Below are 25547 nucleotides of genomic sequence, written 5' to 3'. Positions count from 1 at the left end.
AATATGGCTCTTCTTTCTTTTTTTATATAACTAAACATCTTTCCCATATCCCCTAATTTTTAGGTTTTTAGCTGAACATAACTTTAAAATTCTACCACTGAGAACTCATCTGAGTCCTGAAGGACAATGGGGCTAGTTACCATTACTCTTGAAAATATTCTCAACCTTATTTTTTTGCTTATGAATACAAAGATTTTAATGATGATAAATGGCAAACATAATTTTGTTTATGAATACTTTTCTTTAAAAATTCCCAATTTAATCCTATTAAAAGTTGGCTATGAAATAGCTGTGTATAGTTGTGAATTTCTAACAGTCATAGAGATATAAAATGAAGGGAAATGAAACTATTTTTATCACTATTTGATAGTTAGTGAATCAAATTAGCTCAGTTGAGATATTACATTTGTATTGTTCCTATTCTGTTTCATAATATTCAACTGCAGAGTGATTGATTATCCTTCAGTTTTACTAAACTACACAAAACAAACAACTGTAAAGTCATAAGGCAGTTATATGTGTGAAATAGCTAAAATAAGACATGGATATATTGATAAAAAAGAAAGGTAAAAATGATTTTTCCTCCACTTTCTTTGAGAACTTAACCATTTCCTATAGTTCAGTAAACATGGTAAGCTCATCTCCTTAGAGCTATTCATATTTTCCATAACTCAAACTTGAACCACCATGTTGCTCTATCTTATTTTCCATCCTTTCTCTATTTCCTTTTCCATCCCCTTCAAACTCATATTCTTCTTCATACAGTGCAGATTTCTGATTCTGTTTGTGATCTTAAATCCTAAAGATAAAATTTTAAGTATTGAACTTTCTATTATTAAGGGAACAATCAAAATATGTTTCATAGCCAGGAGTGTTACCGGGTGTGGCCCAAAAACCATAAAAAAAAAAGAATAAGTGAAAAAAATTCATCCAAAAGAATGTATGCACATTGCTATTCATTGCAGCACTCATTACAAAAGCTAATACTTGGAATCAAGTACACAAGTAATAACTCGGGGCCGGAGAGATGGAATGGAGGTAAGGCATTTGCCTTGCATGCAGAAGGACCGTGGGTTCGAATCCCAGCATCCCATATGGTCCCCCAAGCTTGCCAGCAGCGATTTCTGAGAGTAGAGCCAGGAGTAACCCCTGAGCACTGCCGGGTGTTACCCAAAAACCAAACCAAATCAAAACAAAACAAAACAGAAGTAATAACTCAACGATTAAAAGGGGAGAGAAATCAAAGCAAAATTTTATAATATTAATTCAATTTTTGGCTATGTTAGCAGTTTTAAGGATCCGGTGAAAGCTCTAAGATATGTATGATTTATAACTTAATATCCTGTTAGTCTATAATAATAATCCTTTTCCTCATGCCCCGATCTTACACACAAACTTAGAAGTGCAAGACATTTTGTGAATTTCTTTGGTGGCTGTTGTTTTTTTATTTTTATTTTTTGGTTGGAAGTTTCTCTTTTAGCTTAAATCATAAGTTGCTAGGCTTGGCTGCAAAGCACACTTGAAATGAGAAAGAGAATTATTGGATCTCACAGAATTTAATTCAGTTATACATTGATTCGATGGAGTTAGTAACCTCTTCCCCTTTCACTTCCTTCTTATGCTCCAGTCGTGGGGTTTTGAATATTCAGAAAGGTACAAAGTGGCAATTGGAGTTCGAACAAAGTAGTATTCAATGAACAGTATTCAGCCTCAGGCAGATGGCAGTGTGGATCTTTTTAGAGGAGGAGAAAATTAGAAACTTCCAACGGAAAGAGAAGTCCTAGTCTGAAAAGGTTTTGATTTGCAGGTACTGTTTGCTAGATTGGGGAAAAGATTTCCATACTGTAAATTAGGGAGTCAAGCTCAGGAAATGAAGTACAGAAGCCCTCAGAGTGGCCGGTAAGTGGAACTCATCATTATAAAGCTGCACATCACCTTCTTCTCACCAACCAGGGCTCATATTCTATCCATATTTAGGTGGTTGGAAGGGATCCAGTTCAGGATTGCTGAACTGGTTCAGGAAGGGGAAAGCATCAAACTTGCAGGAAATGCCCAGAGTTTCCTGGAGAGAAAAGTTGGGGAGCAATAGAGACAACAACACCCTAAACTTATAGAAGAAACAATTCATTTTTTCTTTTTCTTTTTTCATTTCAGAAGGGTTATATGCTGATGTTGTAACAAGGTTTAAGGGCAGCACATATCACACAAACTTGTGAGTACCCAATCATTATGCTTATGCACCAGAAAAAGATTCTATATAAAAAAATTCTTGGTAGGTTGTTTCCCCTCTCTTTTCATTTGCCTGTAGTTATCTGTCTTCAAATTTCTCCTAGCAATAAGATTGCATTACTCATGGACCTTCATTTTTTGGTTTTAGGAGCTCACCTCATTATATTTATATTCTATTAATAATTTTGATTAACTTTGTGATGGAAAATGTCAAATTCTTCTACAAAACCTTTTATTCTACCCCCAATGGTTCCGCAGGAGGGATCAGGCTAGTGTAAGCTGCATTCACAACCATGGATAATGGGGGTTGTGGTCAGTATAAGACTATAAGAGAGAAACCATAATTGTGCTCATTCAGATAATTGCTGTATAAAAAGATTGGCTTGACCTAACTCTAGGTTCAGCACTGTTAGTGCAAACAGATCTGAGCTAGTTGGCATTGGGTATAATAAAAATTCTTCTTCCATACCCTCTGACTGCCCTCATTTTTCCTAGAATGTTCTTTTATTCTTTTCTTTTCTTTCATTTTTTTTTTGGTTTTAGGGTCACACCCAGCAGAACTCAGGGGTTACTCCTGGCTCTATGCTCAGAAATCGCTCCTGGCAGGCTCGGGGGACCATATGGGCTGCTGGGATTCGAACCACTGTCCTTCTGCATGCAAGGCAAGCACCTTGCCTCCATGCTATCTCTCCGGCCCCTAGAATGTTCTTTTTTTTAAAGTATTTTTTTATTTAAACCATTATAATTTACAAAGTTATTCATAGTTGATTTTTAGACGTACAATGTTTCAGGACCTATCCCACTACCAGTATCAACTTCCCTCCACCAATATTTCCAGAGTTCATCTCATGCCCCATCTTCCTGCCCCAGCCTGCTATCATAACAGGCACCAGTTAAAGTCTGGTTGTTAAAGTTTGGGTCTCATGAGTTCATTTTGTTGATTCTGGCTTGAATATTTAGTTCTGTTCTTTCTTAATACTATTAATGCACTTGACACCCCTTCGCCCCGTCTCCTGTCATTTCATATCTGTTTCTGGTTTTTCTGGACAGTTCTTTTCACAGCAATGGTTTTAGTAACTGTTTTTTAAGATTCTTTTTCAAATTCTTATGCTTTGATTCATCTTCGTTTATCTACCCTAAATTATTTTCCTTCTCTTTGTGGTCCTAACTGCTCTGAGATTCAAACTCTTCTGGAAATCTGATCAGTAACTTTCACATTTTCTTTCTTTTGTTAAATTGGATGAACACCATACTCACACTTCTCTTAGCTCTTTAACTTACAATTGTAGTATAGCTTAGTTAAAATCATTGCCATTCTATTTTATTAAATACTAAATTGATTAGAAGTTAAAACATTCTTAAAACATTTTTGTCTCTAGTGCAAAAACTTGCTCATTGTGTTTTTCAAAATGCATAGCATAACACTATGTTAGGTCTTTATTAGTGTTAGATCACTATTTTTGAGTCAAATGTACTATGTGATTGTAAACATGTTTTGTTAGAAAATTGGAAAATAATACTCTATATCTGGACAATTATTTAAAAATAATATTATTTGGACTTCATAAATATGACTGTGGCCATGAAAATATTAAACAAAAGGATGTATGAAAATAAAAATTTACACAAATTTCATCAACCAAAAATGTAGTGAAGTTAATATTGAATGTATGTTATACCCACAACTTTTCCAGTAATAAAAATTTAATAAGATATGGTGTAGTATATTAAATATAATTTTAGAATATATTTTTAAAATAAGTTTATTAAAAGAAAATAAAGTAAAATAAACAAATAATTTCTAAATTTTGGTTGAATTTTTTTCCAGCATAAAAATAGCTCCTATAAAGGTAAGGATAAAAAATTTACAAGGAATAATAAAAGTTTATAATCATTGTAATTTCTCTTCTTATGTATATTAGTTTTCTATAGTTTAAGTTCCCTGGTATCTTAGAAAAAATTGACATTTTGTGTCTCATTGGATTTTCTCTCACTTCTCTATAATATTAGTTATGCTTTCATTTTTATTTTCTTAGGAACTGCAGCATTTGAATACTTTTGAAATTAAACTTCCTCACCAAGACAAGTGTTTTGTAATAGTTTAAACAAGCATGCTTTTTCAATTCTTTCTTTGCTTCAAGGGAAAAGTATTTCCTATTAAATTTCTAAATACTTCTTGTTCCATTTGATGATGTTCCTATCTTAAGACTTCAATTATTCTTATTTTGACATTTACCTCTATTGTTTTTACTTTGCATTAAACCTATGAAAATAAACTAAAAACCATCTGGTCATGGATTATTTTTCTAGAAAAGAACATTATGTCTATAGAAGTTTTGATGACATGTGTAAGGACAATTTCTAACGGTTACAGGAAAAAAGAAAGTAGATAGAATAGGTTAATTATACTAGCTAGTTGTTATTAGATAGCACACCTAAGGGGAATATGGATTTGTACTATTTAACTTTCATTTCTTTATTTATTTTAAAGAGTCAGTAATACATGCTTTATTGTGCTGATATCAGGTACTGCAATATTAAGAGAATATGAAGTAATTCACTCATAGTAGATCTTCAACATACATTAAAACAACCAGAACAACTTCCATAAATTTTAGTGTTACAGTAGCAATGTTTTTATTTATACTATACAACAACCTGGTATTTTATTTATTTATTTTTTATTGTGACTGAAGTGCATTACACAGAATTATTTACGGTACATAGTGACAATGAATGAAGGGCATTCCCACCACCAATGTTGTCCTCCCTCCCCTCCTGTTCCCAGCATGTCTCCCATATCTCCCTCTTTTACCCCCCAGAATACTAGTGTAACTGGTCTCCACTTTACAGCTTGTTGTAGATTGGGTATCTATTCTGTCATTGACTTTGGGTTTGGTGTTCCAGTCTGGTCATTTTTTATTTGCACTACGTGTTCATATGACTGGTCCTGGTATCATTCTTTTCCCCTCTCAATTTATGAGGCTGAATGATTCAGATTATGCAATTTTGTTGGAGATAAAAAGGTTAAGGAAAAGAGAAGAAAAATTTGGTATTAACTACTAAAAAAAAGTCACCAAATAATATCCACAAGAGTGAAAGAGAAGGAAAAAAGTGGAAGAAAAAGGAGAAGGAAAATAATATCAAAAACAAACAAAACAGGAAAAAGGAATGCTGGAGTGGCAGGGGTTGGTGTTCTCCCCACTTTTTTTTTTTTTTTGCATAGGCACAGTAAGTATTGGGGAAGGAAGGAAATTTCCATGGCCTAAGAGATTCAGGGTTTCTCCACTGTTGAAGCATATTGTCATGGGAATAACCACTGGCTCCATACATACTCATTGCCATATCCCAGGATTTTTTTTTTTTTGTGGTGTCAGGAAACTTTCCTCTTGGTTGAGGATGAGAAAATTAGGCCACTGTAGCTAGCAATCTTGGTTTTTGCACAGGTCTTAGGACAAGGCCTAGGATGGAGTCCTTACGGTTCTAGAGGTTCTGTTCCATCATTGTTGGTGTGTTCAGTTTTCTGTATCATGTGCTCCAATTTTTTGCTCGTTCTCTAAGCCAAAGTCTAGAAAATTATGGTTCCAAAGGTTCTGCTTAGTCTCTGTTGTCAAAATTAGGCCAAAAAAATCTTGATTCTTGTAAGAGTCCTGGGCTACAGCCTAGGGTAGGATTTTCCTTAATGGTCTCAAGCTAAGTTCTGCCCAGTCATGAACAACCTGGTATTTTAACCTATAAATCTTTATTTCTTTAGATTTTTTTTACAAGTTTTCATCATTTTTTAAATTTATTTTTATGGAACCCATAGCCAGCAGTGCTTGGGGTCATGAAGATCACATTTGGTGGTACTCAAGGGACATATATATATATTTTTTTTTGGTTTTTGGGCCACACCCGTTTGACGCTCAGGGGTTACTCCTGGCTATGTGCTCAGAAATCGCCCCTGGCTTGGGGGGACCATATGGGACACCGGGGGATCGAACCGCGGTCCTTCCTTGGCTAGCGCTTGCAAGGCAGACACCTTACCTCCAGCGCCACCTACCCGGCCCCATGGGGACATATTTTTGAGTCAGATTCCTATCCCCATTTATGTTAGACTTAAGCGAAAAAATTCAAGAACAAAAACATACATAAAGGCCTGAATTTATCACCTACAGTAAAAAATCATAATTAGATCTCCACCTTGAAACAGAGTGCATATATAAAATAAATCATCTAATCTATGTCAACTTAAAAGAGCAAATGATCTGGGATACAATTTGGGGTTCTGGTAAACATTGTTACACATAGATAAATAATATTCTGACCCTACCATGTGTTCACTCTGAAGATATATAATGAATTATGTTTTTTAATCATAGTTATATTAACATTTTTCTTTGATTATTTTTGGCCCATACCCATAAATGTTCATGGGTTAATTCTGCCTCTGTCTCAGGCAACATTCCTGGCAGTGTTAGTTGTTAGGGACTATATCGGGGTGCTGGGAATCAAACACATGCCTGCCACATGAAAGTCATGCATCTTACCTACTCTTCTATCTTCTGGACCCAATATATGTCCATTTTTGAACAGGTCATTGAGAAAAGCAAAAACATAAATAGGATGGACACAAGATGGAGTAGGATCAGATATTTTATGAACATTTTACCTTTTGTGGCATTTCAAAATATAATTGGGAAGGAGTGACACAGATCTCCCATATCCAAAGCTCCTCAAAACAAACTATATAATATGAATATCATAATATATTAGAATGAAAGAGACTGATAATGAAACAAAAAGCAATGTTTGCTGAGTGTCTGCCTACCTAAAGTGCAAGGAAATGTTTTATAGTTTTGAAAGTAATTACAATCAGCTCTCATTTTTGAAGTAATGAAAAGGTCATCAATCTTTGCTCCTATTTTGAGAAATAAGAATGATCAGAGTCAGGAAGTTGGTAGTATAACTTCTCAACTCTGTTGGCTAGCAAAACTGAGTTCAGTTGCTATTACCTTCAGATCTTAGGTAGGTGATGATTTAATCCAAAGGAAGGGTAATTCTAGACTTTTATCTTAACTATAAATATTTAAGTGAAAGTATGAGTCAAAGAAGATTCCAGTGTTAGTTTACACAGTGCCTATGTTTGATTCTTTTAGTGAATATAAAGTAATCAATACTGTGAACAATAAAGCATAACCACATGGATTATTTGGAGATCTCCATTTTAGTACTGGTCAGCAAGATGTCTGTGTCAACCATGCTGTTCAAAATACATCTCCAGAATGTTTCCTGGACAGCCCATTTTTCCTAACTGGTATCTTTACTGATTGTCCTACATTTTAGTTTCTATTTGCGAACTTCTCTTTTTATAGTTTAAATACTGCATCTCCTCAGTATATATAGATATGTATCTTCTACCTTGCACAGTCACCAAAATATAACTTCACAGGTGGCTATGCATACAGTCTTATAAATAAATTCTTCTTTATTTATTTACTTGCTTATTCATTTAATTATTAATATCTTTCATCAAGAAGCAGACCTTTGTTTCACAGAAACAAGTTCTAAAAAATGGACCTGTGCCCAGAGTTTACGCATCTTCAAAAAAAAAAAGTATCATGTACTAAATAATGAGTGTGAGGATGCCAAACACTGTGAGAAAATTACATAGCAACCTGCTCCCTAATGAATCAGAGTACTTTTATTCCATTTAAATCCGTTAAAACAGCAATTTTCTGATCCTTCAAGGGTAAGTGAAAATTCTAGCCATTTATTTTTATTATTTAAATCTGTCACTTGACTTGCACTTAAAGAAAATAATGTACATTTTTGGCTACTGTTAAAAGAGGTATCATCCATCACCTAGTCTATTTAATATGGAGAAAGAACAGCTGGGATGCATTATTTTAAAAATAGAAATTTGGCACCAGGTCATATTAAACATGAACAATAGTATACAACTAGTTATTGGTGAACCTATGCATTCCTTTCCACCCATCTCTCGCATATCTATTGATACTTATAGTATTCTATCCATATTATAGTGTAACTATAACAACTACATATCTTTCTTTTGGGTTATAATCAGCCTCATCTTTTTGGTTTTAAATGTCAATAAAATATTTGAAAAAACGAAACATATAGTAAAGAAGCTTCTTAGTGTTGGAAACAATGAAATTGTATTAGCCATCAAAGATAATTTGGTAAGAAATTATTGAGTACAGAGACATTTGCGGTGCATTATTTATATTTTATTCAAAGCTATTTCCTTTGATAGCTATTAATTGCTAGCTTAGAGAACAATTCCTGGACAGGAAGCTCATCTCTCTACTATATAATCCCATACATTTCTAGCACTTCCTTACATTGAGAAAAGTTCCAAAGGCATTCTTACCTGGAATTTAAGGAATGTTTTCCATCCATAAGGATATTATTAAACATGGTATTGATCTTTCTTTAAGGACTCTTTAAAGGTTGAAATGAAAGGATAGACTTTTATCTCACAAAAGTCTTAAAACTAATGATAATGACATTGAACTCTATGGCTTCTCCATTTGCAGTGTTGATTTTTGTTGCAGGACTCTCCAGGCCAAGGCAGGGTAGGTCAATTCCAACTGAACTCAGTTTTATTCTTCATGCTACAAATTCCACATTATGTTTCTCATAAACTGTTTGCCTCATTTGCTGGACAATCTTTGCAGTGCTGTTTGTAATTATGTTTTTTTTTTACCTCCATGTGTCCCTCTCTCTCTTTGTCTCCCATAATACTGTTTGCAATTCTTTGTGAGCAGGGAATCACACTAGGAGTTTAAAGAATAAAAATAGTATAAAGTACAGAGAATAAATATCCAATCCTTTATATCACAAATGAATGTTGACAAGACTTACATAACCTCAGACTCTCTGCTTTATTTTATGTTTAATCCATCTATCTTCTTTCTTGCTAAGGCTACAAAATATAACCTTTTGGACATGGATTTCTTTTTGTGTGCTTATGTAGACCCTAGTTTTTTAGAATTACCCACATCATAATGGTTTGAGAATCTTGCCATTTTCTCCCATGTACTTTTCTTCTTCCTTTTCTTTTTTTGGAGGAGTATTAAAGAGAAATCTTCACATCCAATTCCAGGGGGTTTGGAGAATGCAGATCTGGAAGCAACACTGACAGAAAATAATTCACATTAAGTTAGGGATATGAAACAGGTTCAGGTATTTCCTACAAGCTAGCTGCAAGCAAAAACAGTTGACAAACAGGCAAATTGTGGAACAAGTCATGGAAACCTCTCTGATCCATGGTCTTTACTGGAAAGAGTGGGACCACCCCATGCGTGGAGAACAGGTTGGGGCAGGGGGCCAACTCAGAGGCTATCCAGGAGGGACAAACATATGCAAAGAAAGATGTCCTCATTTTTATTAGGGAGAAGACCAGTTGCTCCAACAGGGAATGAGTCACACCTTAAAGTGTTCTGGGCTACTCCAAGTCCTAATACTTGGTTGTTACCAGTGATACTTAAAGGGGCAATGCAGTCTGGGTCTACTGAATGCAAAACATATACTTACTACCCCTTTTTGTCATCTCTTTGACTTATGCCATGTATTTTTTTACCTTTATTTTTTTCAGAATTATGTTAAAGAGCAGCTAGGAACAAATTTATTTGAAGTCAGTATGAGTAGAACATTGTTTTCTGATCCCCAATTCCCCCCTTCAAATTGCAGCCTTTCCCTCAAAATCTGTTTTTTCTTTAGGACACTTCCGATTTTAAATACTAAAAGAGATCATCTTCTATTCCCCTTATATGTGTTCCTAGAAATATATAAGAATGCTTTTAAAAATGGAAATTATTGGGATTCTTCTTAGGATGTGTTGGTCAGAGTTTTAGGGAGTGAGTCCAAATTTGAATGAGTTAGCAACTTTTCAGGTTGCTCCTGTGCCCGCTAGAATGTGCGGACCAAGTACTACAATAAATGGTGCCGTGAGTCACCCGATTACTTATACCAAGCTCTGCCAGTCAATCCCAACAATTTTATGTTTCTTACCTTCTCTGCATTTAATCAATAACCTAATCTACAAATTTACCTCTTAGGGAAGTCATGATTATAAAAGATACCATCTGAGACAGTGATTTATAATCTGATTAGGCAGGACACTGAAGCATTACATTAATTAATTCCCATGTGCAATTTATACTCTTCCCACAAAACTTAAAGACAAATACTCCTTAGGGACTAAGATGCTGAGAAGGTGAACAAGACTAACTCAAAACAGGCCTGCACTGATGACCTACTAGATTCCTTTATCCCTTAGGGGTTCCTAGCGCCACTTGTTTTTCATTTCCTGACTATGTTTCCAAATCTCAAAAGAGACATGGTAACTTTCCTTAATTCCTATTTCTGGTCAAAAGGCACGGTGTATTTAGTTCTAGTATATTAAGGACATGGTTTTAAATCATGTGTGCCACTTTCAGGTGATAGAAACTAATTTTCTGGAAGCTTAAATCACCCAGAACAATTTATTTTAGCTACAAAATAAGACAGAAAATAGAAACCTGAGGTTGATTTTTCTTATAATTGAGTCTTGTGCTACCATTTGCTTGAATTGCTTCCTGACAGATATTTCATAATGACCATTATTATAGTTAATGCTTCTGAACATATTCCTTGCTTTCTCTAGAATTTGTTTTATTACTGAAAATATTAATTTAATACCATGTCCCTGCTTTCTTACTAATATCCATCATGTATACAAAATATCTTAATGTTCAGTTTTGCCTTTATTCTAATTATAGTGACTAATGAATATAAAGTTAGAGAACAAAGAAAAGTATAAAGGCAGACACAAAATCAACGATAACGTTATAAAAATGCATACAATTGAACTTAGGAGTTTATAAAACTAAACATTTTAAATTGCATGTTACTTTTAGGAAAAGTGGCAATGAACATTTAGCATATACATTGTGCCAGATATGTGCTGAGAGATAAGAGAGCATTTAATGGTAAATAATTCAGTTGCCAATATTATAGCTTCTTTCATGGTGAGTGCAGTCCTGCATTTTATTTTATATTTTTGCTTGTTTAGTATAAGTTGCTATGAAATAGCCTATTAATTGAAGCGATGTAATATATATTCTAAACCAGTTCACTCAATAAGTAAGAATGTATTGAGTGAGATTTTAGTTAAGTGCTGAGACAGTGAGTAAACTTTCTCCTAGTCTTTTCAGTGAAAAGTTAGTCAAATTAACCTCTAAAGATTAATAGGAGACAACAGATTATTAGCTATGTATAGAGAATCCATTTGGATGTAGATTCTAAAACAAATATAACAAGACACTCAAGAACCCCATCAAACAATGAAAAAAATAAGAAAAATAAACAGAATAAGAAAACATATTGTGGATCCAGAATAGTGGCGCAAGCAGTAAGGCATCTGCCTTGTGCGCTCTAGCCTAGGCTGGACTGTGGTTTGATCCCCCAGCATCTCATATGGTCCCTCAAGTCAGGAGCGATTTTTGAACACATAGCCTGAAATAACCCCTGAGTGTCACTGGGTGTGGCCCAAAAACAAACAAAAAATTAAATTAAATTATATTAAAAAATAAAGAAAATATCTCGAATTGAGGATAATAAAAGTATCTTGAACCTGAGGGATGGTACAGGATCTGTGGCTTCCAGGAGAGAAGTGAGAAAAAAAATGGCTCATTTGACAATGTGTGAGTCTATTGTCTCTATAATTAGATGTTTGTCTGACATATACATCATTTTCTCTAATTGAAATATTATTTTTGGCAAAAAATACTAATTTTAGGGGCTGGAGAGAAAACATGAAGGTAGGACATTTGCCTTGCATGCAGAAGGACGGTGATTCAAATCCCGGCATATCATATGGCCCCCCACTCCTGCCAGGGGTGATTTCTGAGTGCAGAGCCAGGAGTAACCCCTGAGCACTGCTGGGTGTGACCCAAAAACCAAACAAAAACAAAAACAAAAACAACCAATTTTAGGTATTACTCTCAATGTGCATTCCTCAAGTTAGTTAAGCTCCAGTAACACTTTCTAGTAAAATTCAAGTGCTCAATTGACAGTAGCTGGAAATAGTCCACCTTCCAAAGTACTATATCTGGGAAAGGTTTTGCTCTTCCCCAGAACATGTCGTACAGAGGTGTCACTTCATAATTAAGAAAGCATCTTTGAAATCTTTGAAATCTTAGGGACTTAAGATCTTCTGGTTCATGCTTCAATGTGGTGGAAGTTGTGGTCCTCTCCAAACTGTGTTCTGGGAAGATGGCGTTCTAATTTGCAATATCATCATTTGTTGTGAAGATCTTAATGGAAGTATGCAGACTATTATGTGTGTGTGTGGGGCTGTTAGAGGTTCCATTCTGGAGCAATACATAAGTCTATTCTATACCATTACATTCATTTGATTAGACTTGGTCATTTGCTTCCAATCAAGCTTCAAATGAATGGCCCCAGGAGAGGAATGTGACAACTGTTCTGTCAGTAGCTTTATCTTTACTGCAACTTAGCACATGATCATCTTAGTGTTTTTTTGCATGTGAAAATTTCACTCTTCTCTAATTTTCTCATCAGTAACAGTTATGAATCTTATTTAAGGTACACTAATTCTGAGTAATATAGAGTGTGTTTTTTTTTTTTTTGGTAATATTTGGTTGGCCTTTATTTTTGGCTTGAAAGTGTGAAGAATAGAGAAATAACAGATTTACTGCCCTTCATAACTAAACACAATCTGTGGACTATATCTAACTGCTACAAACAACATATTCCACCCATAGTCCCTTATTGGAATCTGAAAATTAGTGAAAATACACTGAGAAGTCTTCCCATCTTGAGGATGGTAGAAGAAAATGCCCCAATCATTATAGGACAAACATCTCTAAAATGCTTTTTTAAAAAGTATAAAAGTAAAATTTTAAAGATAAAAAAACCCATCAAATTTATGTGGCTTGGTGGATAGGGGATATTATCTGTAGAATGTCTAGAACAAATATCTTTTACATAATAAGTATTCATTTGACATAAGCTAATAAGATCTGTTATACTCTTTGGACTGCAGGTAATACAAGACTAATTCAAATGGGCTTAAACATTTCAGAAATTTATTATTTTATAATCCCTGAGATCCAGACACAGTGGAAATGCAAAGCTGGGTTTAATGGTGTTATGCTGCCTTTCTCTTTGTCCCATTGAAGGTTCCCCACAAGATATATGCAAATGCTAATAAGCAAACACATTCAATTTTATAATTATGTTCTAGTAGGTAAAAGGCAAGAGTCCTTTCCTTATTTCTGCACTGATTTAACTTGTTTTCTTGTACTTGATGGACTGACATGGATTAAATGGACATCCTGAACCAGGAACCATTTTTGAAATAATATCATGTGCTCATTGGTTTGGCATTAGAATCCACTGGAGAAACTGGAATGCATTTTTCTACAACCTCAGAAGGTTGAATAGAATCCTAGAGAGGCAGGATATGTGACTGGTAGTACGCATTTCACATACTATGTTTCAAATAGAGTTCTGGATCTGTTAATGGCAGGGATATATTTCAAGGCTATTGATCATTGAGTGAGCCTCAAAGTGTAACTATATGAGTCAGTGTATTATACCTAGGGTGTATATAACTTTGTTTATATATTTCCATCTGTTCGATCTCTCTGTCTCTTTATCTATCTCTATCTATCTATCTATCTATCTATCTATCTATCTATCTATCTATCTATCTATCTATCTATCTATCTATGTATCTATCTATCTATCTATTTATCTATCATCTATCTATCTATCTTCTATCTATCATCTATCTATCTACCATCATTATCATCTTCTCTTTCTATCTTACTAAGACCACCAATGTTTATGTAATCCTTTGTTGACCAAAATATCATTAAGAAGTCCATAATTGTGTTGTGCTAAACTATTGAGTATGTTAAGCTGCATAGGACACAGGTTTTTCTTTAAATGTCAACCTCAAGTCTTCTATGCACTCTTGAATAAAGCTTAGAATGAATAAACAAGAAATAATCTGTAGAAGGTAAGAGAGGAAGAGAGGAGGAATAGTGATTATAGAGGGGTGAACTGTGAATGGGAAGAAGAAATTGTAGCCAGATATTACAGACATTAAAAACTTTGAACATGAATAAACATGGAGAAAGCTGGAAAAAACAACTGGTCTAAGATCTGCACTGTATAATATGATAACTCTTAGCCACTAAACATCTGAAATGTCTCTAATGTAGCCACATCTGTTTCTTCATTAATTTTTTAACATATAACAAATATATTTCATATTAGGTATTTCTATTTTAGAGAACTTCAAATGAAAAATTAGGGAGAGATGTGGGAAGTGCTGATTTTGGAGAATAAAGAAGGGGGTGAGGAAACTGGTGTATGTAGGATCTTACTTGCTAGGTCTCAAATTTAAAAGGGTTCATTATATGATTGGGGGTTACTAAGAGTCTGGTATACATTTCAGCAAGTTCATGAGTTGTGTTTGGCAGATAGATTAAAAGGTAAAATAACTGTTAAGAACAGAGTTGGAGTACTTGGACAAGAGATGGTGAAGCCTGAAAAAGTAGTAATGTGGGCGATGAACAGATTCGAGAAAGAGTGAGATGACAGACTGTTTAATTTTATAATAAACTTTAAGTAGTGCTGAGAGAGAATGTGGTGGGGTATAAGTTGTCAAGAAAGTTACATAATGGGAGAGGAAGATTGAAAAAAAATCACTGGAAGTAGAAATTAGAGAGAGTTGAGGGCACCATGATCCCACCCATATAAGCACTTTGGGCTATAGTCAAGAAGGAATACAGATAGTTTTGCTTTTTTTTTTTTTTTTTGACTTAAACAGAAGTTCCCAAACTCATTTGACCTCTTTCCCTATTATCAAAATAAGAGTATTATTCAGTCCTCTTTTCCACCTCCCTCTCATGCTTAAAGAAGTACCCAACTTATTTAAAGAAGCAACTAAAACACACCTTCTGATTTAGTCAAAGCCTGCTACCCAATGCATTATTTCAACCACCTTTAGGGGAAGCTTATTGCCCACTTTGTGAAGCACTGAGCTCTATGTACTGTATTAAGCTCTTCACTACAAATCTGTTCACAATGTATAAGCACGTTTTTATTTGGGGGAAGAAGTATTGAAGAACAAGTTCATATCTATAAATTATATATAATATATATTACATTTAATAATATATATTTATATATATAAATCTTTGGTGTTTGAGTTTATTGATGGAATTATTGTGACTACAGCTTCAAGAGATAGACAGGGACTGACGTAGTAAAAAGCCACTTGAAGTTATTGCATATTTGGTTCCAAATCTCTGTCATAGAAGCAGTAATAAACTAGAGTATGTCATACAGATGTTTAGAATCTTAGTGCCAACTTCAGTAGAATATCTAAAATGTAAATACATTAATTAAAACACTTTCTGCTAAAAGAAAAATGCCATCAACTGAAACTAGGGAGTTGCAGTTTATTACTAGTGGAAAGCTTTATTTTTCTTTTTTAAAAGCAATATCTGCAAAGCACAATAAAATGCAATAATATGTGGGATGCTTGTAGTACTATGTGAGGTAGAGAAATCTTTAATATATTTTGATAAATAAATTTTGATAAAAAATTTTGATAAATAAATGAAAATTTTGATAAATTTTCCCAAATCACTTTGATCAGCTTTTTGTTATTATTTAAACAGTATTTCACCAGATAGAAGTATTTCACAGATAGAAGTCTAGTTATTTTCTTTGAGGATTTTGGGTAGTCGGGTCAATAAGACATACAAATATATGAGATTCCCAAGGATAATGGAAAGTGACAGTTTTATTGATGAGAGACTTTTAATAAGCACTCTTTCTCTAGCTATACTAAATCCAGCAAATATATTTGGCTCTTTCTTCTGAAATGAGTCTATTTTCTCCTTCAATACTCTTAATAATAGTTTCATAATAATCAAGAGAGCTTTTGTGGGCCAAGCATCTTTTTTACTGTGTCTATAATTTTGTCTTTTCTAGAATACTATATAGATAGAAGCATAGAGTGTGCAGCATTTTAAAATGAACCATTCAAAATATTTTAATTTTTTTTACTCTTGAATAATTTTGCCAGGGTTTAATTTATTGTACTTGTCCTATATTTGCAATTTCTCTGTTTGTTTCCTGAGATTGAACATAGTCTGAAGACTCAAATTATGGTAAATTTTTTGATAGAAAAAATTTTGCCTAAGTGTCATTATTATATCTTGCTACAAATTTTTCATTTTATTATTGTGTTGATATTCATCTTGTGCTATATCTAATTTATAAGTTCAACTTTATTATAGATAATGTAAGAACAGGAGAAAACATAGTACATATAAGGTTTGGTACTATCTACAGTTTCAGTCAACTTTGCAGGTCTTTAGTATATGCCCTTTCAGAGAGAGAGTACCTCCTAGGGTACTTGACTAAAATTTTCAGAGGACCCTCTTTTGGTTTGGTTTTTGTTGTTGTTGTTTTTTTATTTATTTTTATTTTTTTGTTTTTGGGCTACATACGGCGGTGCTCAGGGGTTACTCCTGGCTGTCTGCTCAGAAATAGCTCCTGGCAGGCACGAAGGACCATATGGGATACCGGGATTCGAACCAACCACCTTTGGTCCTGGCTCGGCTGCTTGCAAGGCAAACGCCACTGATGATCTCTCCGGGCCCCCTCTTTTGTAATGAAGATCTCCATTATAATGATTTTCTGTTTCATTGGTATTTGGTCTTATTTTTATGTCTTTCTAACCTTTTGCGTTTATTTGAAGGATTTTATTTATTTATATTTCAATGAATCTTTACCTTATTATTGATTACATTTTATGATTTATAAATGTAAATGCAGAGTGCCCTATGCTTTTCTGAAAAATCATCATTTTAGGGCTTTAGAGCATTCGATGCATATGGGAGATTCAGTTCATTCCTCTGCACTGCTTGTTTCCCTGAGCACCGCCAGGAATTATAACCAAGCACTTCTCCCAAAAACCATAACCAAGTCCTGAAACAGAACCTTAGTATAGTTCACAAGTTGTGATAGATGGTTTTTTTTATTGTCTAGAATTTCTAGGCCCATGAATATCGTTGAGTTTTACTCAAACTCAAAAAGTTTTGCTTTACATAGTGATTTTTTGTTCAGTTTACATTATGATATAGAAGTAGTCTGCTTCTATGTTTAAAAATCTTTGGATACATGCTATATAATTTACCACGTGATTGATTTTTATCAAGTTTCTTATCAGCTTTTTGTTTGTTTTGTTTTGTTTTTGGATTTTGCGTCACACCTGGCAGTGCTCAGGTTACACCTGGTTTTGCACTCAGAAATTACTCCTGCAATACTTAGGAGACTGATTATATGGGATGCCGGAGATAGAACATGGATTGGCTGCATGCAAGGCAAATGCCCTACCACTGTGTATCACTCCATCCCCAAGATTCTTATATTCTTTTTTTAATTTTTTTATTTAAACAAATTTATTACATACATGATTGTGTTTGGGTTTCAGTCATGTAAAGAACACCACCCATCACCAGTACAACATTCCCATCACCAATGTCCCAAATATACCTCCTCCCCACCCAACCCCCACCTGTACTCTAGACAGGCTTTCTATTTCCCTCATACATTCTCATTATTAGGATAGTTCAAAACGAAGTTATTTCTCTAACTAAAGTCATTTTGTTTGTAGTGAGCTTCATGAGGTGAGCTGTAACTTCCAGTTCTTTTCTCTTTTGTGTCTGAAAACTATTATTGCAAGAATGTCTTTCATTTTTCTTAAAACCCATAGATGAGTGAGACCATTCTGCATCTTCCTCTCTCTCTCTCTGACTTATTTCACTCAGCATAATAGATTCCATGCACATCCATGTATAGGAAAATTTCATTAATTCATCTCTCAGACGGCTGCATAATATTCCATTGTGTATATGTACCACTGTTTCTTTAGCCATTCATCTGTTGAAGGGTATCTTGGCTGTTTCCAGAGTCTTGCTATGGTAAATAGTGCTGCAATGAATATAGGTGTAAGGAAGGAACTTTTGTATTATATTTTTGTGCTCCTAGGGTATATTCCTGGAAATGGTATAGATGGATTGTATGGGAGCTCGAATTCCAGTTTATGGAGGAATCTCCATATTGCTTTCCATAAAGGTTGAACTAGACGGCATTCCCACCAGCAGTGGATAAGGGTTCCTTTCTCTCCACATCCCCACCAACACTGCTTGTTCTCATCCTTTGTGATCTGTACCAATCTCTAGGTGTGAGGTGGTACCTCATAGTTGTTTTGATTTGCTCTCCCTGATGATTAGTGATGTGGAGCATTCTTTCATGTGTCTTTTGACCATTTGTATGTCTTATTTCTTCTTTGTCAAAGTGTCTGTCCATTTCTTCTCCCCATTTTTTGATGGGATTAGATGTTTTTTTCTTGTAAATTTCTGTCAGTGCCTTGTATATTTTGGAGATTAGTCCCTTGTCTGATGGGTATTGGGTGAATAGTTTCTCCAACTCAGTGGGGGGCTCTTTTATCTTGGACGCTATTTCTTTTGAGGTGCAGAAGCTTCTCAGTTTAATATATTCCCATCTGTTAATCTCTGCTTTCACTTGCTTGGAGAGTTCAGTTTCCTTTTTGAAGATGCCTTTAGTCTCAATGTCCTGGAGTGTTTTTACCTACGTGTTTTCTATGTATCTTATGGTTTCGGGTCTGATATTGAGGTCTTCCACCCATTTGGATTTAACCTTCATACATGATGTTAGCTGGGGGTCTAAGTTCATTTTTTTGCAAGTGGCTAGCCAGTTGTGCCAACACCACTTGTTGAAGAGGTGTTCTTTGCTCCATTTAGGATTTCTTGCTCTTTATCAAGAATTAGGTGATTGTATGTCTGGGGAACATTCTCTGAGTATTCAAACCTATTCCACTGATCTGAGGGCCTCTTTATTCCAAAAGCATGCTGTTTTGATAACTATTGCTTTGTAGTACTTTTTAAAGTTGGGGAAAGTAAGTCCTCCCATATTCTTTTTCCCAATGATTGCTTTAGCTATTCGAGGGTGTTTATTGTTCCAAATGAATTTTAAAGTGCCTGATCCACTTCTTTGAAGAATGTTATGGGTATCTTTATAGGGAGCACATTAAATCTGTACAATGCTTTGGGGAGTATTGTCATTTTAATAATGTTAATCCTGCCAATCCATGAGCAGGGTATGTGCTTCCATTTCTGCGTGTCCTCTCTTATTTCTTGGAGCAGAGTTTTATAGTTTTCTTTGTGTAGGTCCTTCACATTTTTAGTCAAGTTGATTCCAAGATATTTGAGTTTGTGTGGCACTATTGTGAATTGGGTTGTTTTCTTAATGTCCATTTCTTCCTTATTACTATTGGTGTATAGAAAGGCCTTTGATTTTTGTGTGTTAATTTTGTAGCCTGCCACCTTGCTATATGAGTCTATTGTTTCTAGAAGCATTTTTCGTAGAGACTTTAGGGTTTTCTAGGTAGAGTATCATGTCCTCTGAAAAGAGTGAGAGCTTGACTTTTTCCTTTCCTATCTGGATTCCCTTGATATCTTTTTTTTGCCTAATAGCTATAGCGAGTACTTCCAGTGCTATGTTGAATAGGAGTGGTGATAGAGGACAGCCTTGTCTTGTGCCAGAATTTAAAGGGAAGGCTTTTAGTTTTTCTCTATTGAGGATAATATTTGCCTCTGGCTTGTGGTAAATGGCCTTAACTATATTGAGAAAGGTTCCTTCCATTCCCATCTTGCTGAGAGTTTTGATCAAGAATGGGTGTTGGACCTTATCAAATGCTTTCTCTGCGTCTATTGATATGATCATGTGATTTTTATTTTTCTTATTGTTGATGTTGTGTATTATGTTAATAGATTTACGGATGTTAAACCATGTTTGCATTCCTGGGATGAAACCTACTTGATCATAGTGGATGATCTTCTTAATGAGACATTGAATCCTATTTGCCAGATCCTATTTGAAGATCTTTGCATCTGTATTCATCAGTGATACTGGTCTGTAGTTTTCTTTTTTGGTAGCATCTTTGTCTGGTTTAGGTATCAATGTGATGTTGGCTTCATAAAAGCTATTTGGAAGTGTTCCTGTTTTTTGTGATTTCATGAAAGAGTCTTTTTTTTTTTTTTTTTTTTTTTTTGTGGTTTTTGGGTCACACCTGGCAGTGCTCAGGGGTTATTTCTGGCTCCAGGCTCAGAAATTGCTCCTGGCAGGCACAAGGGACCATATGGGGTGCCGGGATTCAAACCGATGACCTCCTGCATGAAAGGCAAACGCCTTACCTCCATGCTATCTCTCCGGCCCTCATGAAAGTGTCTTGCCATGATTGGTAGAAGTTCCTCTTGAAAGGTTTGATAGAATTCATTAATAATCCATCTGGGCCTGGACTTTTGTTTTTGGGCAGACATTTAATTACTGTCTTAATTTCCTCAATAGTGATGGGTGTGTTTAGATATGCTACATCCTCTTCATTCAACCGTGAAAGATTATAAGAGTCCAAAAATTTATCCATTTCTTCCAGGTTTTCATTTTTAGTGGCATATAGTTTCTCAAAGTAGTTTCTGATTACCCTTTGGATCTCTACTTTATCAGTAGTGATCTCTCCTTTTTCATTCCTAATACGAGTTATCAAGTTTCTCTCTCTCTCTCTCTTTGGTAGTTTTGCCAGTGGTCTATCAATCTTGTTTATTTTTTCAAAGAACCAACTTCTGCTTTCGTTGATCTTTTGGATTGTTTTTCAGGTTTCCACTTCATTGATTTCTGCTCTCAGCTCTGTTATTTCCTTCTGTCTCCCTATTTTTGGGTCCTTTTTTTGAGTACTTTCTAATTCTATGAGCTGCGTCATTAAGCTATTCAGGTATGTCCCTTCTTCTTTCCTGATGTGTGCTTGCAAAGCTATAAATTTTCCTCTCAGTACTGCTTTTGCTGTACATACATTCTGATAGTTTGTGTCTCCATTGTCATTTGTTTCTAGGAAGGTTTGATTTCCTCTTTGATTTTATCTCGGACCCACTGGTTATTCAGTATTGTTTAACTTCCAGGTATTAAAGTTTTTCTTCTTTGTGGTTCATGTAAAATTTCAGGGTCTTGTGGTCAGCGAAGGTAGCCTGTAAAATTTCTATCCTCTTGATATTATGGAGGTATGTTTTATGTGCTAGCATGTAGCCTATCCTGGAGAATGTCCCATGTACATTAGAGAAGAATGTGTATCTGGGCTTCTGGGGGTGGAGTGTCCTGTATATATCTACTAGGCCTCTTTCTTCTATTTCTTTTTTTCTGGTCTAGTATGTTATTGTTCGGTTTTACTCTGTTGATCTGTCAAATTTTGACAATGCCGTGTTGAGGTCTCCCACAATTATTGTGTTGTTATTGATATTATTTTTTAGATTTGTCAACAATTTTATTAAATATTTTGCTGGCCCCTCATTCGGTGCATATATGTTTAGGAGAGTGATTTCTTTCTGCTGTATGTATCCCTTGATTAATACAAAATGTCCATCTTTGTCCCTTACAACTTTCCTAAGTATAAAGTTTGCATCATCTGATATTAGTATGGCCACTCCAGCATTTTTATGGGTGTTGTTTGCTTGGATGATTTCCCTCCAGCCTTTTATTTTGAGTCTATGTTTGTTCTGACTATTCAGGTGTGTTTCTTGTAGGCAGCAGAAGCTTGGATTGAGTTTTTTGATCCATTTAGCCACTCTGTGTCTTTTAATTGGTGCATTTAGTCCATTGACATTGAGAGAAAGTATTGTCCTGGGAGTTAGTGCCATCTTTATATCAACGTTTGGTGTGTCTGTTGGTCAGTCTTTTCTTAAAGTAGGCCATTCAGTTTTTCTTTTAAGAATGGTTTTGAGTCTGTAAAGTTTCTGAGCTGTTGTTTGCTAAACCATGTATTGTTCCTTCAAACCTGAAAGTGAGTTTTGCTGGGTCTAGTATTCTAGGTGAAGCATTTATTTCATTGAGTTTTGTCAGTATGTCCCACCACTGCCTTCTAGCTTTGAGTGTTTCCGGTGACAGGTCTGCAGTAAATCTCAAGGATGTTACCTTGAATGTATTTTCTCTTTTTGATCTTGCTGCCTTCAGAATTCTGTCTCTATCTGTGGGATTCATCATTGTGACTAGGATGTGTCTTGGGGTGTTTTTTCTGGGGTCTCTTTTAGTTGGTACTCTTCGGGCATGCAGGATTTGATCGCATGTATTCTTTAGCTCTGGTAGTTTCTCTTTAATGATGTTCTTGACCATTAATTCTTCCTGGAGATTTTCTTCCTGGGTCTCTGGGACTCCAGTGATTCTTAAGTTGTTTTTGTTGAGATTACCATAGACTTCTGTTCCCATTTTTATCTGTTCCCATTCTTTGAGTAATTTTTCCATCATTTGATCATTTGCTTTAAGGCTTTTTTCCAATTTCTTCTGCTGTTTGAAATTGTTATTCATCTCATCTTCCAGTGTACTTCTTCTATCCTCAGCTGCTGTTAACCCATGGGAAAGCTCAACCATGTTTTCCTTCAGTTCATCTATTGAGTTTTTCAGACCTGTTATTTGATCTGAAATTTCAGTTTGGAGTTTTCTGATTTCTATCTTCATATTCTCTTGATTCTTACTAGTGTTCTATACTTTCTGTGAGTTTTTTGAACATCTTCCATATTGTGACTCTAAACTCCTTATCTGAGAGACTGACTAGTTGTTTGGTCATGTTCAAGTCATCAGAGTTGTCATCGTCATTCTCTATGTCTTGCGCTGGCCTGTGTTGTTTCCCCATTGTCACACTTGTATTGTGGGTTTTTCTACGTGTTGTGATTGTATTCATTGGCTAAATGATGTGCACAGCCGGGAAGCGAAGCGGAGTAGCCGTGCTCCTCTGGCCCCACCCTTTCTGAGCTTATAAACACCTCCAGGGAAGACTCCAGGGAAGGTGAGCTTTTCGCAGATGAGCCACACACAGGATGAAATCAGGCGGAAAATGAAGCACAGCACAAAAGACAGGCAGATAGGGGTGCTGTCATCTGAGATCCAGCAGAGTTCAGCGGCTTCCCATTTCTGGGCTTGTAAACTCACCTCCAGGGAATGCTCCAGGGAAGGCGAGCCATCTGCAGATGAGCCACACAGAGGATAAAATCAGGCTGAAAATGGAGCATAGCACAGAAGACAGGCAGATAGCGTGCTGGCATCTGAGTTCCAGCAGAGTTCAGTGGTTTCCCCTTTCTGGGCTTGTAAAGTCAGCTATTTCTTACTGACTCACTCACTCACTGGGTAGCTTCAGAATGTAATTTTTGGCGATTTAGCTTCCCAGGGCTCTGAGGAGAGCTTCAAGGATTCAGAAAAGACAGAGAAGCACAGGACAGGGCTCTCTTGAGGTCCTCCATTTCCTAAGAAGAAGCACAGCAGGCGGAGACTCTGCAGGTGAAGCAATAAGCACTTCACCTGGCAGTCCCCACAGTCAGCCATTTCTTAGTCACTCACTCGCTCGCTGGGTAGCTTCAGAGTGCAGTATTTTTTGGGGGAGTTCGCTTCCCAGGGCTCTGAGGAGAGCTTCAAGGATTCAGAAAAGACAGAGAGCACAGGACAGGGCTCCCTTGAGGTCCTCAGTTTCCTCAGAAAAAGCACAGCAGGCAGATTCTTATATTCTTGAGAAGCAAGTTTATTCTCAAATAATGAAGTTGTCATTCTACATATAAACGTGTATATATATGAAGCATCTTAAATGTATTTAGTATCTTTTGTACATTAAAAAGTCAAATTAGTCTCTGAAACTAATCTCATTTGAAGAATCTCATCTCATTTATTTAGTTATAAATGTAGTTCATCATTTTATCATTTAGTATGTACAACAATTTTAGTGATTTATGTTTACAATCATGTTTTTCCACCATAATAAACAGAAATTTTTATCAACCTATAATATATTTTTCTTTTTAAAATATTTTTTACTTAAGTACCTTTATTACAACATTTTCATTGTTGAGTTTCATTCCTAGCATGTACACTATCCTTCATCTGTGCAACCATCTGTCATGTAAGTCTCCCATTTCTGTTACCCACTCATCCCACCTGTCTCTAGGGCTGGCAATTAGTTTTTCTCTCACTCTCTGTTTTTTTTTTGTCACTGTGGTTTTCACTATTGTTAATGGAATGGTGCTTTGCATGTCACTTTCTCCTTTATAGCACCGAGTTCTTGTTCAGAATGATCAGTTGCAACTATCATTGTGATAATAGACCCTTCTCTTTTTTATCTGTACTCATTGCTTTTTGTGGCAAGCTTTTGACCCTGGGCTGGACCTCTTGAACTTTTTTCTGTATTGTTCATGAACATTGCTACCATACTATCTCTTGTTTTTCTTATATCCCACAAATGAGTTAGATTATTCTATGTCTAGATCTTTTTCTCTGAGTTATTTTATTCAGCATTGTAATCTCCACATCTATCCATGTAAAAGCAAATTTCATGACTTCATTTTCTTTAATGGCTGCATAGTATTCCATTGATTAGAAATACCACAGTTTCTTTAGCCATTATCATCCGTTGTCAGTCACCTGGGTTGTTTCCAGACTCTGGCTATTATACATAGTGTTGTGATGAACATAACAATGCAGAGGGCATTTTGGTATTGCTTTTTTGTGTTCCTCTATTACTGGGCTATATGAAAGCTCAATTTCTAGCTTTTTGAAGAATGTCCATATTGTTTTCCAAAAAAGGTTGAACCAACCAGTTTGCATTCCCACCAGTAGTAAATGAGAGTCCCTTTCTCCCAGTATCCATGCTAGTTAGCACTGGTTGCTTTTTTTTTTTTTTTTTTTTTTGTGACGTGTGCCAGTCTCTGTGGTGTGAGATGGTATCTCATTGTTGTTTTGATTTGCATCTCCCTGATGATTAGTGATCTGCCTTTGATCATCTGTATTTCATCTTTGAGTAAATGTTTATTGATATCTTTCCCCAATTTTGTATATGGGATTTGAATTTTTTTCTTGTAAAATTCAATCTGTGCCTTGATATCTTAGATTATTAACACCTTATCTGATGGGTTTTGGGTAAATAGTTTTTTCTATTTCCTGGTTGGCCTTTGTATTATAGTCACTGTTTCCTTTGAAGTGCAGAAGCTTCTCAGTTTAAGGAAGTCCCATATGTTTAACTTTGCTTCCACTTACTTGGCCAATAGTGTTTCCTCCTTGAGGATATCTTTACCTTTTATGTGATGGAGTACATGTTCTTTTCTATGTACCTTATGGTTTCCTGTTTGATATCAAGGTCTTTAATCTATTTTGATTTAACATTTATGCATGGT

The 25547-nt window shown here is 35.4% G+C and overlaps 1 non-coding gene across 1 annotated transcript; it reads right to left on the bottom strand.

Annotated features, from left to right (window-relative positions):
• Positions 1 to 2148: 2148 nt before the first annotated feature.
• LOC126024920 (small nucleolar RNA U13) lies at positions 2149 to 2252 on the bottom strand. The gene has a single exon (XR_007500997.1). It is a non-coding gene; the product is annotated as a small nucleolar RNA U13 (small nucleolar RNA).
• Positions 2253 to 25547: the final 23295 nt, after the last annotated feature.

The sequence above is a fragment of the Suncus etruscus genome, chromosome 12 (assembly GCF_024139225.1).
Source record: "Suncus etruscus isolate mSunEtr1 chromosome 12, mSunEtr1.pri.cur, whole genome shotgun sequence".
Classification (NCBI taxonomy): Eukaryota; Metazoa; Chordata; class Mammalia; order Eulipotyphla; family Soricidae; genus Suncus; species Suncus etruscus.
Note: the sequence above shows the minus strand (reverse complement) of the source record. Positions and strands in the feature narration are given on the sequence as shown.